Genomic DNA, 16,770 nt, shown 5'->3' with positions numbered 1-16,770 from the left:
GCAGAGGGTCCCAGTTGGAGCGTGCTGAGCCCATAACCCAGAGATCAGACCATATTCTGTGCACTGTACTGTGCTGTTCATCATTTCACTAACAGCAGGGAGATGTATTTATGCTGTGCAAATTTTCACGCCTGTCTTAAGAAACAAGATAAGCAGTTCCTGGTTCCTGCTTTTGTTCTCGTGACAATCAAATAAAGTCAATCAATCAAACTACACAGACGCTTCCCTATTGTTTGGTGCCAGCACAGTGAAGGTGGGCTGCATGGCCTCACTTTGCACTGTGACATATTTTGTGATTTTGAGTGAAATCACAGTTAAATTAACAGAATGTGGCAAGTTAGTCACAGGTTGCATTGACACAACCGGGACACATCTGCACCACAGTGTGTCACACAATAATCGTGAAGACCTTTTGAAATCATCCTCTGAGGTACATGCCACACGCCAGACAAAAAGCTGAAGTCTGTGTGAAACTGCTATGGTCAGCGCTAACATAGCGGCCCAGCGGGAGCGTATTGGGCTCATAACCATGAAATTAATGGATTGAAAACATCCTCTACTCGTTGACAATTCCATGTTTCATTGTGTGTACTGTATTCGCCAGTGTTTCTCCATAATAATTCTCCATTCTACGCATTACATGTTGTTTCACTTTCTGCATCCTTTCATTCAATGTATCTGAAATGAATATTTCATACCGATACACACGGGAAATTTACACAAATGAGGAAACACACTTGTGAAGTACTGGAAGCTCTTTACCTGTTCTCTGTCGGTGTGCTCTGATCTGACTCACAAAATCTCTTGCCAGAGCTGGGAATAAACTGGTGAAGATGAGACACATCAGATGTCGTAGAGGTCTCTATGCGCATGACGCCCTGCAGTTATTCCCCACGCCGTTTCACACAGCAGTGTTCTCCCTGTGAAATGAAAATCTGTGAATTACAATTCCATCAATTTGTTGGAGACAGAATTGCGATCCAAGCACAGCTCCACATTATTAAGACATACATCATCAACTGTGAATAACCACAGGGATATACAAGCGTCAGAGAGTCGTTATGGATTCGATGGGCTGAACAGCTTCTGTCGGCGCGCGAGTGACGCCACACATTGATGCTGTCCCTCTTCCTGTCTCTGGGACAGAGTGGCTGATGGTGAAACAAAGTCTCATTGTTAACCCTACCTTCTGCGTTAAACTGTCTGCAGCCCCGCAGCTCAGGGACATGGGGATGGCTCTCAGTGAGTGAGACTTTCACTCGGATTGTCTTTATCTGGGAAAGTTGGGGCTCAGATGTTAACTGCTGCTCGATTGCAGCAAAGAAGCTGATGTTACTGTTGCAAAAGCCTTTCTGCAGGATTGCTGTGTGAAGATGGATTTTGAACAACAAACAGGCTGCACAAAAATGCCCTCACATGAATTTACCTGAGGGTAAAGATTCCGGAGTACATTTGAGTCTTACCCGCCAGCTTAACATCTTTATCGTTGGCTCAGATAAATGATATTTGCAGGAAGTTCCTAATCAAACTTGCTGATTCCCAGCACTTGATGGAACTGGCTGTGCCGATGAGAGCGAGCTTTAGAGTGTAACCACACTTGCCTCTCCTCACACTGCTTGTCGGTGGAGGGAAATAGCTGAATACTCTGCCGATGGAGACAACTTAGTCCAAACAGAAGGGATAAACAGCACTGTCCCGTGAACAAGGAGATGGAATGACAAGGCGATATTCTTTATATACTTGGATGCTTAGAAATCTGAGAACAAATTGGGATGTATTTGGACCTGAAAGAATCTCAGCTGGTTTGGTGTTGGAAATGTAAGAGTGTCTAGGGCACGATCTTCACTTAGAAGCTGGTGTTAATGCTGGCATGGGAGAATGTCTGACTTCAAATCGCCATCGAGCCTTGGTTGTTTGGTTTCACTGTTGCTCGGTCGTTCTATCAACTGTTTGATAAAAAGATGTAAATCATTAAGTTGCGCCCTTTGAAATACCTTTGAGTTTTGGGATCAGAAGTGTCATTGTTGTGGGCATGGCACAGTACCACATGTGGTGAAAGTCAAACAAGTGTTAGAGGATGTTCACCCACAGAATTCCCTCTGATTAAATCAACCATCTGGATATTTGCACTGTTCTGGTTGTGAAACTTCAGGAAGTGGGGATGTGAAATGATTGAAAACAGCGCGGAGCAGGTTGATGAGAATGGTGCTGTGTACGAGGAATGTCAACAATAAAGGTCATTTGGAAAGTTGGGACAGGTCTCCTTGGAGAGCAGAAGGCCAAAAGCTGGCCTGGTTAAACCTTTCCAAGACATAAGTGGGTTAGACAGAGGGAATAAGGAAGGGGGAATGATCCCTACGCCTGAAAGGATCGAGAACGATTCGGCAGTTTTAAAGACATTAGGAAAAGAAGAAAAATGTACATGAGGAGAAATGTTTTCACAAAGGGAATGGTTAGAGTCTGACATTGACAAAGACGCAGTTTCAATCGAGTTTTTGAAAAACTAATTCAATGTTCATGTTGAAAGTAAAAATGTGTAGAGTTACAGGGAGAAGGCAAGAGAATGATACGAAAAGAGAAGCACATTTATCTCTGCAGAGAGCCAGCACAGCTAAGGTGTTTTGTTACACATTTGTGAGATTACTTTATGACTCATGCCCTCGGACTGTCTCACATTTAGCATTCATGCATCTCTGTGTCTGAAAATGCATTAGGCATGCCAGTTTTGTTTGTGTTCCATGTTAAATGCTTACTGTTTTGCGATTCGCTCAGTACATTACGAGTTAACAGGGTTTGTGAGGTAACTTCCAGCAGCAAAAATCCTCAACTGAGGGTCTGGGAAAATTTCACGGAGTATGGTCAGTCGGAGCAAAAGTAAGGAAGTCGTTCGTTTCTGCAGTGTTTCACAATACTACCTTTCCCGTGAGCAGTCGAACAGACGAAACGATTGTGCCACAGACTGCGACGGCAAGCTCTGCTAAAAAGTAATCCTTTAAAGCCGGTGGAAGCAACACGACGGTATTGGGGTACACCGCGTGGAATCAGATACTTCGGTGTATCTCGTCCATGCTCACCACACAGCCAAAGTTAAACAAGTCCCGTTCCCCAGCATTTGGCCCCAATCCCGCTAAACCCATCCTATCCAGAAACTCATCCGATTACCTTTGCAATTTTCTGAGTGTAATCGCCTCCTCCACTTCCTCTGGTAGCTCATTCCAAACACGCGCAACCTTCTGTGTGGGAAATTTGCCTCAGGTCCTTTGTCAATTTCAGCCCACTCACATTAAACCGATGCTCTCGCTTTTTTTCAACTCACCCCAACTTGGGTAAAACACATAAATACTCAGTTTACAACCCTTCCATAAGATCATGTCGCAGCCGTTATGCTGCGGGGAAAGTCGTCCCAGCTTATTCCACCTCGCCCTACGGTCCAAACATTGACGACATCCTTGTCTATATTTTGTCATCAATTTCACGTGTTTTTTTTTACGTTTTCAAGATGTTAATTTCGCTGGACAATAACAAGCTATTGGAAACAGAAAGGTGAAACGTAGAATTGCTTCAACTTTCAGTGCTGGATGCCACTGAGCTGCAGTACGGTAGCCTCGGCTGGTTTCTGTAGTGTAGTGGTCATCACGTTCGCCTAACACGCGAAAGGTCCCCAGTTCGAGACTGGGCAGAAACTGCTTTCTTTTTCAAGTGCAGCCTTTCACATGCACAAGAACGGAGCTTCCTTGCTTGCTTTCCCATCTGCAAACCTGCCTTCGAATTTGCTTGAACGAATCTGCTCTCGTAGTGAAATGCAAGGCAACTCCATTTAATTACTGTGCAAAGCGTTATAAAGTTTTTCTCCAACCTGGTTCTGATCATATGCCATTCTGTTTGAGAGTGTAGTTGCCGCGTTCTGATCCTTCCACGAAAAGCAGTACCGCATTTGCATTCCTTGCGCAGGCGACCCGGTTCAAAGGCAGGGAAGAAGCTGATGCGCTGGTGTCACAGCGCACCACGAATTCCTGAACTTGTCTGTCTGTCAAACGTACCCCAAAGTCGTCTCTGAAAGGCTTCATTTGGAAGCTGTCTGTCGTTATTCAACGCGCGAGATTTGGCACCGGAGGTCCTGAATCATGTTTTGGAGCAGTTCGCACGTTAGTGGCTCATTCAATCAGCAACAGCAATGAAAAAAAAACATACACTCTGAGAGGAACCTCCGGACCTGTGCTGTCATAGCGTCGCTAGTATTAAGGTGCGCCCCGAGATCTAAGCCATGTTGGAACTGTAACGGAGGAATCGACAGAGAGGCTACAGAATGACATCGCATCCATTTGATTTTCTTTAAATCACTGACGAGCAGGAAAATGTTCACGGAGAGGGCGAGTGGAGAAGTGTGGCAATTGAAGCTCTGGTGAAACTCCTTCTTTGTGATTCACTCAGCAAACAGAGACGTGAAGGTGACTCAGGAGTGTGAGCTCTTCACATCGAGAACAAAAAGCAATCAAGGGCAGTTAGCACCTCTTCCGGAGTGGCGGTGGGGTGAGGTAATTACCTTTTGAGTTCTGTTACTATGTTCAGAAACTGCCTTTTAGATTGAGGTGAACAGAAACGCCATTTCTAATAAGCACCATGGAAGTTAGCAAAATGTATTGAGTCGCTTCTCGTCGATTCCCGCACAGGTTTCCGACTCACTTGGTATCCATGTGGCTCATGTCCAGGAGTGAACATCTCTGCAGCAAATTGCACGTTTAAGGTAAAAGGCACGGAAAGTGTCATCTCGAACAGGCTCCGAGGGCAGAGCATCCTCACAATGTGATCTGTCGCTCTCGGAATGTAATGCGACTTCCGGTTTTAGGGTAGAGAACTTTCTTTGGGACCCTTATTCTGCAAAACAGACACAGTGACTGAATAAATGCTGCACGGTATGATTTGGAACACGGCCTGCTCAGCTTTGTGCATTTTCCCTGTAGTCCGGTGTGTTTTGTGTTCCGTGTAAACGTGAAAGTCGTCCTTTTTCGAGCAATGGGTGAAATCATTTAGCAAAGCAAGAATCGAAATTGCAGTAATGTCAAGCAGCTCATGGTTATTTGACCAAATCATAAGCGAACATATATTGTCACGCACTCACAGATACATTTGTAGCTGAAAAGAGTCCGAGAAGATAGACTCAGCTTAAAATTGATTTTTGTCTGGATTGATGGGCTATCATTATCTGCTGCGACATTGACATTGCAGCCGGGCACATCCCAGCAGCTATGCGAGTCGGAGAGGGATCATGGAACCCTTTTCATGTGACTTTGCGTCTGTTGTTATGCAGGGGCACAATTGGAAATGCAAGAAAAAGGGCTGTGCGGTCGGCTGGTAGTGTGGCCGAGCGGTCTAAGGCGCTGGATCCAGGTTCCAGTCTTGAAAGGGGCGCGGGTTCGAATCCCGCCACTGCCATTTCTGCTGTTTAACTCCAATGCTGCAGCTTGTTAAAATGCTGTTTCCGCCCCCACTGTATTGATGTTGAAAACAAAAGTAAAATTGGTTTGCTTCCCGGGGTATTAACTGTGGTGTGGGACAGTGCCACGCGGAAAATCGCAAACAGCTCTGCTGTTCCAGGCAATTTGAGCGTTTACTGGAACCGAATGGAGACTGTTATTTCATCGCTGTTGTGATGAAACACTGCAGAAAGGAACGACTTCCTTACTTTTGCTCCGACTGACCATACTCCATGAAATTTCCCCGGACCCACAGTTGAGGATTTTTGCTGCTGGAAGTTACCTCAGAAACCCTGTTAACTCGTAATGTGGTGACTCGACTCGTCGTTATTTGGTTTTCTGGTCAATGGGAAAATCGATCCAATGAATTTCGATGTCACATGTTATTGAATTTCTCCCATTTCCTTCATTTCCGTCCTGGAGGCATCGGAACGGAAAGGGAATCTCATCGAGACTGTGATTGGTGAAATTCACTTTTTATGGCCCATTCTTATTATGTTCTTTCTTTCTCTCTTTTCAGCATTGTCTGGGAAGTGTTGGTGCACTAAGGCTGCAGTATGTTTGAAAGAGTAGTTTGGAATTGCCCTGTTGTTAGTTGTGAGATTACTTTATGACTCATGCCCTCGGACTGTCTCACATTTAGCATTCATGCATCTCTGTGTCTGAAAATGCATTAGGCATGCCAGTTTTGTTTGTGTTCCGTGTTAAATGCTTACTGTTTTGCGATTCGCTCAGTACATTACGAGTTAACAGGGTTTCTGAGGTAACTTCCAGCAGCAAAAATCCTCAACTGAGGGTCTGGGAAAATTTCACGGAGTATGGTCAGTCGGAGCAAAAGTAAGGAAGTCGTTCGTTTCTGCAGTGTTTCACAATACTACCTTTCCCGTGAGCAGTCGAACAGACGAAACGATTGTGCCACAGACTGCGACGGCAAGCTCTGCTAAAAAGTAATCCTTTAAAGCCGGTGAAAGCAACACGACGGTATTGTGGTACACCGCGTGGAATCAGATACTTCGGTGTATCTCGTCCATGCTCACCACACAGCCAAAGTTAAACAAGTCCCGTTCCCCAGCATTTGGTCCCAAACCCGCTAAACCCATCCTATCCAGAAACTCATCCGATTACCTTTGCAATTTTCTGAGTGTAATAGCCTCCTCCACTTCCTCTGGTAGCTCATTCCAAACACGCACAACCTTCCGTGTGGGAAATGTGCCTCAGGTCCTTTGTCAATTTCAGCCCACTCACATTAAACCGATGCTCTCGCTTTTTTTCAACTCACCCCAACTTGGGTAAAACACATAAATACTCAGTTTACAACCCTTCCATAAGATCATGTCGCAGCCGTTATGCTGCGGGGAAAGTCGTCCCAGCTTATTCCACCTCGCCCTACGGTCCAAACATTGACGACATCCTTGTCTATATTTTGTCATCAATTTCACGTGTTTTTTTTTACGTTTTCAAGATGTTAATTTCGCTGGACAATAACAAGCTATTGGAAACAGAAAGGTGAAACGTAGAATTGCTTCAACTTTCAGTGCTGGATGCCACTGAGCTGCAGTACGGTAGCCTCGGCTGGTTTCTGTAGTGTAGTGGTCATCAAGTTCGCCTAACACGCGAAAGGTCCCCAGTTCGCGACTGGGCAGAAACTGCTTTCTTTTTCAAGTGCAGCCTTTCACATGCACAAGAACGGAGCTTCCTTGCTTGCTTTCCCATCTGCAAACCTGCCTTCGAATTTGCTTGAACGAATCTGCTCTCGTAGTGAAATGCAATTCAACTCCATTTAATTACTGTGCAAAGCGTTATAAAGTTTTTCTCCAACCTGGTTCTGATCATATGCCATTCTGTTTGAGAGTGTAGTTGCCGCGTTCTGATCCTTCCACGAAAAGCAGTACCGCATTTGCATTCCTTGCGCAGGCGACCCGGTTCAAAGGCAGGGAAGAAGCTGATGCGCTGGTGTCACAGCGCACCACGAATTCCTGAACTTGTCTGTCTGTCAAACGTACCCCAAAGTCGTCTCTGAAAGGCTTCATTTGGAAGCTGTCTGTCGTTATTCAACGCGCGAGATTTGGCACCGGAGGTCCTGAATCATGTTTTGGAGCAGTTCGCACGTTAGTGGCTCATTCAATCAGCAACAGCAATGAAAAAAAAACATACACTCTGAGAGGAACCTCCGGACCTGTGCTGTCATAGCGTCGCTAGTATTAAGGTGCGCCCCGAGATCTAAGCCATGTTGGAACTGTAACGGAGTTATCGACAGAGAGGCTACAGAATGACATCGCATCCATTTGATTTTCTTTAAATCACTGACGAGCAGGAAAATGTTCACGGAGAGGGCGAGTGGAGAAGTGTGGCAATTGAAGCTCTGGTGAAACTCCTTCTTTGTGATTCACTCAGCAAACAGAGACGTGAAGGTGACTCAGGCGTGAGAGCTCTTCACATCGAGAACAAAAAGCAATCAAGGGCAGTTAGCACCTCTTCCGGAGTGGCGGTGGGGTGAGGTAATTACCTTTTGAGTTCTGTTACTATGTTCAGAAACTGCCTTTTAGATTGAGGTGAACAGAAACGCCATTTCTAATAAGCACCATGGAAGTTAGCAAAATGTATTGAGTCGCTTCTCGTCGATTCCCGCACAGGTTTCCGACTCACTTGGTATCCATGTGGCTCATGTCCAGGAGTGAACATCTCTGCAGCAAATTGCCCGTTTAAGGTAAAAGGCACGGAAAGTGTCATCTCGAACAGGCTCCGAGGTCAGAGCATCCTCACAATGTGATCTGTCGCTCTCGGAATGTAATGCGACCTCCGGTTTTAGGGTAGAGAACTTTCTTTGGGACCCTTATTCTGCAAAACAGACACAGTGACTGAATAAATGCTGCACGGTATGATTTGGAACACGGCCTGCTCAGCTTTGTGCATTTTCCCTGTAGTCCGGTGTGTTTTGTGTTCCGTGTAAACGTGAAAGTCGTCCTTTTTCGAGCAATGGGTGAAATCATTTAGCAAAGCAAGAATCGAAATTGCAGTAATGTCAAGCAGCTCATGGTTATTTGACCAAATCATAAGCGAACATATATTGTCACGCACTCACAGATACATTTGTAGCTGAAAAGAGTCCGAGAAGATAGACTCAGCTTAAAATTGATTTTTGTCTGGATTGATGGGCTATCATTATCTGCTGCGACATTGACATTGCAGCCGGGCACATCCCAGCAGCTGTGCGAGTCGGAGAGGGATCATGGAACCCTTTTCATGTGACTTTGCGTCTGTTGTTATGCAGGGGCACAATTGGAAATGCAAGAAAAAGGGCTGTGCGGTCGGCTGGTAGTGTGGCCGAGCGGTCTAAGGCGCTGGATCCAGGTTCCAGTCTTGAAAGGGGCGCGGGTTCGAATCCCGCCACTGCCATTTCTGCTGTTTAACTCCAATGCTGCAGCTTGTTAAAATGCTGTTTCCGCCCCCACTGTATTGATGTTGAAAACAAAAGTAAAATTGGTTTGCTTCCCGGGGTATTAACTGTGGTGTGGGACAGTGCCACGCGGAAAATCGCAAACAGCTCTGCTGTTCCAGGCAATTTGAGCGTTTACTGGAACCGAATGGAGACTGTTATTTCATCGCTGTTGTGATGAAACACTGCAGAAAGGAACGACTTCCTTACTTTTGCTCCGACTGACCATACTCCGTGAAATTCCCCGGACCCACAGTTGAGGATTTTTGCTGCTGGAAGTTACCTCAGAAACCCTGTTAACTCGTAATGTGGTGACTCGACTCGTCGTTATTTGGTTTTCTGGTCAATGGGAAAATCGATCCAATGAATTTCGATGTCACATGTTATTGAATTTCTCCCATTTCCTTCATTTCCGTCCTGGAGGCATCGGAACGGAAAGGGAATCTCATCGAGACTGTGATTGGTGAAATTCACTTTTTATGGCCCCTTCTCATTATGTTCTTTCTTTCTCTCTTTTCAGCATTGTCTGGGAAGTGTTGGTGCACTAAGGCTGCAGTATGTTTGAAAGAGTAGTTTGGAATTGCCCTGTTGTTAGTTGTGAGATTACTTTATGACTCATGCCCTCGGACTGTCTCACATTTAGCATTCATGCATCTCTGTGTCTGAAAATGCATTAGGCATGCCAGTTTTGTTTGTGTTCCGTGTTAAATGCTTACTGTTTTGCGATTCGCTCAGTACATTACGAGTTAACAGGGTTTCTGAGGTAACTTCCAGCAGCAAAAATCCTCAACTGAGGGTCTGGGAAAATTTCACGGAGTATGGTCAGTCGGAGCAAAAGTAAGGAAGTCGTTCGTTTCTGCAGTGTTTCACAATACTACCTTTCCCGTGAGCAGTCGAACAGACGAAACGATTGTGCCACAGACTGCGACGGCAAGCTCTGCTAAAAAGTAATCCTTTAAAGCCGGTGGAAGCAACACGACGGTATTGTGGTACACCGCGTGGAATCAGATACTTCGGTGTATCTCGTCCATGCTCACCACATAGCCAAAGTTAAACAAGTCCCGTTCCCCAGCATTTGGCCCCAATCCCGCTAAACCCATCCTATCCAGAAACTCATCCGATTACCTTTGCAATTTTCTGAGTGTAATCGCCTCCTCCACTTCCTCTGGTAGCTCATTCCAAACACGCACAACCTTCCGTGTGGGAAATGTGCCTCAGGTCCTTTGTCAATTTCAGCCCACTCACATTAAACCGATGCTCTCGATTTTTCAACTCACCCCAACTTGGGTAAAACACATAAATACTCAGTTTACAACCCTTCCATAAGATCATGTCGCAGCCGTTATGCTGCGGGGAAAGTCGTCCCAGCTTATTCCACCTCGCCCTACGGTCCAAACATTGACGACATCCTTGTCTATATTTTGTCATCAATTTCACGTGTTTTTTTTTACGTTTTCAAGATGTTAATTTCGCTGGACAATAACAAGCTATTGGAAACAGAAAGGTGAAACGTAGAATTGCTTCAACTTTCAGTGCTGGATGCCACTGAGCTGCAGTACGGTTGCCTCGGCTGGTTTCTGTAGTGTAGTGGTCATCACGTTCGCCTAACACGCGAAAGGTCCCCAGTTCGAGACTGGGTAGAAACTGCTTTCTTTTTCAAGTGCAGCCTTTCACATGCACAAGAACGGAGCTTCCTTGCTTGCTTTCCCATCTGCAACCTGCCTTCGAATTTGCTTGAACGAATCTGCTCTCGTAGTGAAATGCAAGGCAACTCCATTTAATTACTGTGCAAAGCGTTATAAAGTTTTTCTCCAACCTGGTTCTGATCATATGCCATTCTGTTTGAGAGTGTAGTTGCCGCGTTCTGATCCTTCCACGAAAAGCAGTACCGCATTTGCATTCCTTGCGCAGGCGACCCGGTTCAAAGGCAGGGAAGAAGCTGATGCGCTGGTGTCACAGCGCACCACGAATTCCTGAACTTGTCTGTCTGTCAAACGTACCCCAAAGTCGTCTCTGAAAGGCTTCATTTGGAAGCTGTCTGTCGTTATTCAACGCGCGAGATTTGGCACCGGAGGTCCTGAATCATGTTTTGGAGCAGTTCGCACGTTAGTGGCTCATTCAATCAGCAACAGCAATGAAAAAAAAACATACACTCTGAGAGGAACCTCCGGACCTGTGCTGTCATAGCGTCGCTAGTATTAAGGTGCGCCCCGAGATCTAAGCCATGTTGGAACTGTAACGGAGGAATCGACAGAGAGGCTACAGAATGACATCGCATCCATTTGATTTTCTTTAAATCACTGACGAGCAGGAAAATGTTCACGGAGAGGGCGAGTGGAGAAGTGTGGCAATTGAAGCTCTGGTGAAACTCCTTCTTTGTGATTCACTCAGCAAACAGAGACGTGAAGGTGACTCAGGAGTGTGAGCTCTTCACATCGAGAACAAAAAGCAATCAAGGGCAGTTAGCACCTCTTCCGGAGTGGCGGTGGGGTGAGGTAATTACCTTTTGAGTTCTGTTACTATGTTCAGAAACTGCCTTTTAGATTGAGGTGAACAGAAACGCCATTTCTAATAAGCACCATGGAAGTTAGCAAAATGTATTGAGTCGCTTCTCGTCGATTCCCGCACAGGTTTCCGACTCACTTGGTATCCATGTGGCTCATGTCCAGGAGTGAACATCTCTGCAGCAAATTGCACGTTTAAGGTAAAAGGCACGGAAAGTGTCATCTCGAACAGGCTCCGAGGGCAGAGCATCCTCACAATGTGATCTGTCGCTCTCGGAATGTAATGCGACCTCCGGTTTTAGGGTAGAGAACTTTCTTTGGGACCCTTATTCTGCAAAACAGACACAGTGACTGAATAAATGCTGCACGGTATGATTTGGAACACGGCCTGCTCAGCTTTGTGCATTTTCCCTGTAGTCCGGTGTGTTTTGTGTTCCGTGTAAACGTGAAAGTCGTCCTTTTTCGAGCAATGGGTGAAATCATTTAGCAAAGCAAGAATCGAAATTGCAGTAATGTCAAGCAGCTCATGGTTATTTGACCAAATCATAAGCGAACATATATTGTCACGCACTCACAGATACATTTGTAGCTGAAAAGAGTCCGAGAAGATAGACTCAGCTTAAAATTGATTTTTGTCTGGATTGATGGGCTATCATTATCTGCTGCGACATTGACATTGCAGCCGGGCACATCCCAGCAGCTATGCGAGTCGGAGAGGGATCATGGAACCCTTTTCATGTGACTTTGCGTCTGTTGTTATGCAGGGGCACAATTGGAAATGCAAGAAAAAGGGCTGTGCGGTCGGCTGGTAGTGTGGCCGAGCGGTCTAAGGCGCTGGATCCAGGTTCCAGTCTTGAAAGGGGCGCGGGTTCGAATCCCGCCACTGCCATTTCTGCTGTTTAACTCCAATGCTGCAGCTTGTTAAAATGCTGTTTCCGCCCCCACTGTATTGATGTTGAAAACAAAAGTAAAATTGGTTTGCTTCCCGGGGTATTAACTGTGGTGTGGGACAGTGCCACGCGGAAAATCGCAAACAGCTCTGCTGTTCCAGGCAATTTGAGCGTTTACTGGAACCGAATGGAGACTGTTATTTCATCGCTGTTGTGATGAAACACTGCAGAAAGGAACGACTTCCTTACTTTTGCTCCGACTGACCATACTCCATGAAATTTCCCCGGACCCACAGTTGAGGATTTTTGCTGCTGGAAGTTACCTCAGAAACCCTGTTAACTCGTAATGTGGTGACTCGACTCGTCGTTATTTGGTTTTCTGGTCAATGGGAAAATCGATCCAATGAATTTCGATGTCACATGTTATTGAATTTCTCCCATTTCCTTCATTTCCGTCCTGGAGGCATCGGAACGGAAAGGGAATCTCATCGAGACTGTGATTGGTGAAATTCACTTTTTATGGCCCATTCTTATTATGTTCTTTCTTTCTCTCTTTTCAGCATTGTCTGGGAAGTGTTGGTGCACTAAGGCTGCAGTATGTTTGAAAGAGTAGTTTGGAATTGCCCTGTTGTTAGTTGTGAGATTACTTTATGACTCATGCCCTCGGACTGTCTCACATTTAGCATTCATGCATCTCTGTGTCTGAAAATGCATTAGGCATGCCAGTTTTGTTTGTGTTCCGTGTTAAATGCTTACTGTTTTGCGATTCGCTCAGTACATTACGAGTTAACAGGGTTTCTGAGGTAACTTCCAGCAGCAAAAATCCTCAACTGAGGGTCTGGGAAAATTTCACGGAGTATGGTCAGTCGGAGCAAAAGTAAGGAAGTCGTTCGTTTCTGCAGTGTTTCACAATACTACCTTTCCCGTGAGCAGTCGAACAGACGAAACGATTGTGCCACAGACTGCGACGGCAAGCTCTGCTAAAAAGTAATCCTTTAAAGCCGGTGGAAGCAACACGACGGTATTGGGGTACACCGCGTGGAATCAGATACTTCGGTGTATCTCGTCCATGCTCACCACACAGCCAAAGTTAAACAAGTCCCGTTCCCCAGCATTTGGTCCCAAACCCGCTAAACCCATCCTATCCAGAAACTCATCCGATTACCTTTGCAATTTTCTGAGTGTAATAGCCTCCTCCACTTCCTCTGGTAGCTCATTCCAAACACGCACAACCTTCCGTGTGGGAAATGTGCCTCAGGTCCTTTGTTAATTTCAGCCCACTCACATTAAACCGATGCTCTCGCTTTTTTTCAACTCACCCCAACTTGGGTAAAACACATAAATACTCAGTTTACAACCCTTCCATAAGATCATGTCGCAGCCGTTATGCTGCGGGGAAAGTCGTCCCAGCTTATTCCACCTCGCCCTACGGTCCAAACATTGACGACATCCTTGTCTATATTTTGTCATCAATTTCACGTGTTTTTTTTTACGTTTTCAAGATGTTAATTTCGCTGGACAATAACAAGCTATTGGAAACAGAAAGGTGAAACGTAGAATTGCTTCAACTTTCAGTGCTGGATGCCACTGAGCTGCAGTACGGTAGCCTCGGCTGGTTTCTGTAGTGTAGTGGTCATCAAGTTCGCCTAACACGCGAAAGGTCCCCAGTTCGAGACTGGGCAGAAACTGCTTTCATTTTCAAGTGCAGCCTTTCACATGCACAAGAACGGAGCTTCCTTGCTTGCTTTCCCATCTGCAAACCTGCCTTCGAATTTGCTTGAACGAATCTGCTCTCGTAGTGAAATGCAAGGCAACTCCATTTAATTACTGTGCAAAGCGTTATAAAGTTTTTCTCCAACCTGGTTCTGATCATATGCCATTCTGTTTGAGAGTGTAGTTGCCGCGTTCTGATCCTTCCACGAAAAGCAGTACCGCATTTGCATTCCTTGCGCAGGCGACCCGGTTCAAAGGCAGGGAAGAAGCTGATGCGCTGGTGTCACAGCGCACCACGAATTCCTGAACTTGTCTGTCTGTCAAACGTACCCCAAAGTCGTCTCTGAAAGGCTTCATTTGGAAGCTGTCTGTCGTTATTCAACGCGCGAGATTTGGCACCGGAGGTCCTGAATCATGTTTTGGAGCAGTTCGCACGTTAGTGGCTCATTCAATCAGCAACAGCAATGAAAAAAAAACATACACTCTGAGAGGAACCTCCGGACCTGTGCTGTCATAGCGTCGCTAGTATTAAGGTGCGCCCCGAGATCTAAGCCATGTTGGAACTGTAACGGAGTTATCGACAGAGAGGCTACAGAATGACATCGCATCCATTTGATTTTCTTTAAATCACTGACGAGCAGGAAAATGTTCACGGAGAGGGCGAGTGGAGAAGTGTGGCAATTGAAGCTCTGGTGAAACTCCTTCTTTGTGATTCACTCAGCAAACAGAGACGTGAAGGTGACTCAGGCGTGAGAGCTCTTCACATCGAGAACAAAAAGCAATCAAGGGCAGTTAGCACCTCTTCCGGAGTGGCGGTGGGGTGAGGTAATTACCTTTTGAGTTCTGTTACTATGTTCAGAAACTGCCTTTTAGATTGAGGTGAACAGAAACGCCATTTCTAATAAGCACCATGGAAGTTAGCAAAATGTATTGAGTCGCTTCTCGTCGATTCCCGCACAGGTTTCCGACTCACTTGGTATCCATGTGGCTCATGTCCAGGAGTGAACATCTCTGCAGCAAATTGCCCGTTTAAGGTAAAAGGCACGGAAAGTGTCATCTCGAACAGGCTCCGAGGGCAGAGCATCCTCACAATGTGATCTGTCGCTCTCGGAATGTAATGCGACCTCCGGTTTTAGGGTAGAGAACTTTCTTTGGGACCCTTATTCTGCAAAACAGACACAGTGACTGAATAAATGCTGCACGGTATGATTTGGAACACGGCCTGCTCAGCTTTGTGCATTTTCCCTGTAGTCCGGTGTGTTTTGTGTTTCGTGTAAACGTGAAAGTCGTCCTTTTTCGAGCAATGGGTGAAATCATTTAGCAAAGCAAGAATCGAAATTGCAGTAATGTCAAGCAGCTCATGGTTATTTGACCAAATCATAAGCGAACATATATTGTCACGCACTCACAGATACATTTGTAGCTGAAAAGAGTCCGAGAAGATAGACTCAGCTTAAAATTGATTTTTGTCTGGATTGATGGGCTATCATTATCTGCTGCGACATTGACATTGCAGCCGGGCACATCCCAGCAGCTGTGCGAGTCGGAGAGGGATCATGGAACCCTTTTCATGTGACTTTGCGTCTGTTGTTATGCAGGGGCACAATTGGAAATGCAAGAAAAAGGGCTGTGCGGTCGGCTGGTAGTGTGGCCGAGCGGTCTAAGGCGCTGGATCCAGGTTCCAGTCTTGAAAGGGGCGCGGGTTCGAATCCCGCCACTGCCATTTCTGCTGTTTAACTCCAATGCTGCAGCTTGTTAAAATGCTGTTTCCGCCCCCACTGTATTGATGTTGAAAACAAAAGTAAAATTGGTTTGCTTCCCGGGGTATTAACTGTGGTGTGGGACAGTGCCACGCGGAAAATCGCAAACAGCTCTGCTGTTCCAGGCAATTTGAGCGTTTACTGGAACCGAATGGAGACTGTTATTTCATCGCTGTTGTGATGAAACACTGCAGAAAGGAACGACTTCCTTACTTTTGCTCCGACTGACCATACTCCGTGAAATTCCCCGGACCCACAGTTGAGGATTTTTGCTGCTGGAAGTTACCTCAGAAACCCTGTTAACTCGTAATGTGGTGACTCGACTCGTCGTTATTTGGTTTTCTGGTCAATGGGAAAATCGATCCAATGAATTTCGATGTCACATGTTATTGAATTTCTCCCATTTCCTTCATTTCCGTCCTGGAGGCATCGGAACGGAAAGGGAATCTCATCGAGACTGTGATTGGTGAAATTCACTTTTTATGGCCCCTTCTCATTATGTTCTTTCTTTCTCTCTTTTCAGCATTGTCTGGGAAGTGTTGGTGCACTAAGGCTGCAGTATGTTTGAAAGAGTAGTTTGGAATTGCCCTGTTGTTAGTTGTGAGATTACTTTATGACTCATGCCCTCGGACTGTCTCACATTTAGCATTCATGCATCTCTGTGTCTGAAAATGCATTAGGCATGCCAGTTTTGTTTGTGTTCCGTGTTAAATGCTTACTGTTTTGCGATTCGCTCAGTACATTACGAGTTAACAGGGTTTCTGAGGTAACTTCCAGCAGCAAAAATCCTCAACTGAGGGTCTGGGAAAATTTCACGGAGTATGGTCAGTCGGAGCAAAAGTAAGGAAGTCGTTCGTTTCTGCAGTGTTTCACAATACTACCTTTCCCGTGAGCAGTCGAACAGACGAAACGATTGTGCCACAGACTGCGACGGCAAGCTCTGCTAAAAAGTAATCCTTTAAAGCCGGTGGAAGCAACACGACGGTATTGTGG

At 45.7% G+C, this 16,770-nt stretch overlaps 4 non-coding genes across 4 annotated transcripts; all 4 read left to right on the top strand.

Moving 5' to 3' along the window:
• The first annotated feature begins 5,351 nt into the window (after positions 1 to 5,351).
• Positions 5,352 to 5,433, top strand: trnal-cag (transfer RNA leucine (anticodon CAG)). Its single transcript has one exon. It is a non-coding gene; the product is annotated as a tRNA-Leu (tRNA).
• A 3,355-nt stretch (positions 5,434 to 8,788) lies between these two features.
• trnal-cag (transfer RNA leucine (anticodon CAG)) lies at positions 8,789 to 8,870 on the top strand. The gene has a single exon. It is a non-coding gene; the product is annotated as a tRNA-Leu (tRNA).
• Positions 8,871 to 12,221: 3,351 nt separating this feature from the next.
• On the top strand, positions 12,222 to 12,303 carry trnal-cag (transfer RNA leucine (anticodon CAG)). Its single transcript has one exon. It is a non-coding gene; the product is annotated as a tRNA-Leu (tRNA).
• Positions 12,304 to 15,658: 3,355 nt separating this feature from the next.
• Positions 15,659 to 15,740, top strand: trnal-cag (transfer RNA leucine (anticodon CAG)). Its single transcript has one exon. It is a non-coding gene; the product is annotated as a tRNA-Leu (tRNA).
• The last annotated feature ends 1,030 nt before the right edge of the window (positions 15,741 to 16,770 follow it).

This window comes from Chiloscyllium punctatum, chromosome 31, assembly GCF_047496795.1.
Source record: "Chiloscyllium punctatum isolate Juve2018m chromosome 31, sChiPun1.3, whole genome shotgun sequence".
Lineage (NCBI taxonomy): Eukaryota > Metazoa > Chordata > Chondrichthyes > Orectolobiformes > Hemiscylliidae > Chiloscyllium > Chiloscyllium punctatum.
Note: the sequence above shows the minus strand (reverse complement) of the source record. Positions and strands in the feature narration are given on the sequence as shown.